Here is a 1,657-nt window from a genome sequence, read left to right on the forward strand (position 1 = left end):
GAGTTTAGCCGGCAGAGGAGTTATTGGCCACATATGTGGCCAATAACTCCTCTGCTGGCTAAACTCCTTCCGATTTGCCACAGCAAGATCTGCTTGGAGATTAAGTGGCCACCGCACTTCCATGCATAGTCTAGTTTGTCTCCAATAAGTCTAGTTTGGCTTGTTGGGTCAAGTACAGAGAAATCTAGATAAATGGAAAGTTGAACACGCATGATACGATTTCGTCAATCCTGATGATTTGAGTGTTCTACTATGAAGAGAAAAACATTTTTTTGTGGCAGCTGTGGACAAAACCTTTCATTCGATGAAATTGTCCGGTGTTTTTTCCAATTTCATACTCGATTTGTAGCCAACATACAATAAGAATAACAGAAAGAATCTTGTGGGGAGTGAGGCGAAAAACAAGACACAAGATAGTAAAACCAAGAAGATTATTGGGTCCTTGGCAAAAGTCAGGAAAAATGCTGCCCCTGCCTGGCCGACCGGGAAAGAAGACGGCAAGAAATACTTGTAATTTTCGTGCCTTTTACCGCTAAGTATAGCTGATTAACTACATTTTATGATCTGTCAAGTATCGGAGAAGCCATGTTGGGTAGAAATTTTAATTTTCTACATCGTTTTAGAAGACTTGCGGTTCTGTTCTATCGGAAACGCCTCTACTTTGAACTTCACCTAACATGACCTTTCTGTTTGCATGCGCTCATTTATGACGTCACGACCAACTTGTTCAACTATGTCCGCACTAATCAACTTCGTTGTTACGTCGATTGTTTTTTATCACAAAGATGATAATTCCGTGTATTTAAACGATGGAATTTGTATTGTGACCTCATAAAGGATTTCTTTTCCAAGGGAATGACCTGCCATGTGCAAAAGTTCAGGTAAGTTGTGCACAACTTACGGGGTTTTGGTGTGCTCGGCAACTCGAAAGTTTCAACGACGTGCATTAGGTCGCTATGGTAACGGTTACGTTAGCAAATATACGCTTTCACAAAAACTCTTTAACTAGCATCACTCAAAAAACACTTCGTCACTAAAAAAATTCCTACTTTTAGGAGAACGCTTAGATAAACATCGGAATTTGAGGTATGACCATGCAGCACCTTTTGTGTCCGTGACATACTAGTTACGCTTTCCTTAGTTAGGGGGAGGGGGGCAGGTTTTCAACAATTGCTGTCAAACGTCCAAGAAATTGAATTAAATCCACTGGTCGTCTTTCTAAAGCCTCCTAACTCATTTACGCCTCTTGAGAAGATTGCCAAGAGCTGCAGAGGTTAGTAGGTAAGGGGTGAAGTTTTGTGCCAGGCGTGCCAAAGGACCGTATTTATAACACATGGTAATCGTCAGGCGTGAAGGGCGAATAGTATTGTAATATGGGGACTCAGTGTTGAATGACACTGGCTTGTTTTGCCGTCGGCTAAACAGGAAAAAACAAGATCCTGTCGCTCAAAGATAAGCGTAGTCTAACTCAATAATGTTGTAATAAGGTGTATATGGTTGAAAATGACGGAAAATATTGGCCAGAACTTCGGATGATGCTGTACACGTCCATTGCTAACTCCACCAGGTAGTGTATTTGAAACGTCAGAGTTCTCTAAGCTATTAAGAGCTTAGAGAACACGGAAATTGTTCTTGAAATATAAATAAATAGATTCCT

General features: G+C 40.8%; 2 protein-coding genes across 2 annotated transcripts in view; both read left to right on the top strand.

The window, feature by feature from the left end:
* The window catches only part of LOC118427877 (ectonucleotide pyrophosphatase/phosphodiesterase family member 7-like), a 15,174-nt gene that overhangs the window by 10,461 nt on the left and 3,056 nt on the right, over positions 1-1,657 (top strand). The gene's annotated exons all lie outside the window — the stretch shown is intronic.
* LOC118427878 (estrogen receptor beta-like) overlaps positions 700-1,657 on the top strand; it is a 14,094-nt gene continuing 13,136 nt past the window's right edge. Inside the window, exon 1 of the mRNA XM_035837840.1 lies at positions 700-881. The gene's annotated coding sequence lies outside the window, so the exon portion shown is untranslated. The remainder of the gene's footprint in view (positions 882-1,657) is intronic.

This window comes from Branchiostoma floridae, chromosome 12 (genome assembly GCF_000003815.2).
Source record: "Branchiostoma floridae strain S238N-H82 chromosome 12, Bfl_VNyyK, whole genome shotgun sequence".
Lineage (NCBI taxonomy): Eukaryota > Metazoa > Chordata > Leptocardii > Amphioxiformes > Branchiostomatidae > Branchiostoma > Branchiostoma floridae.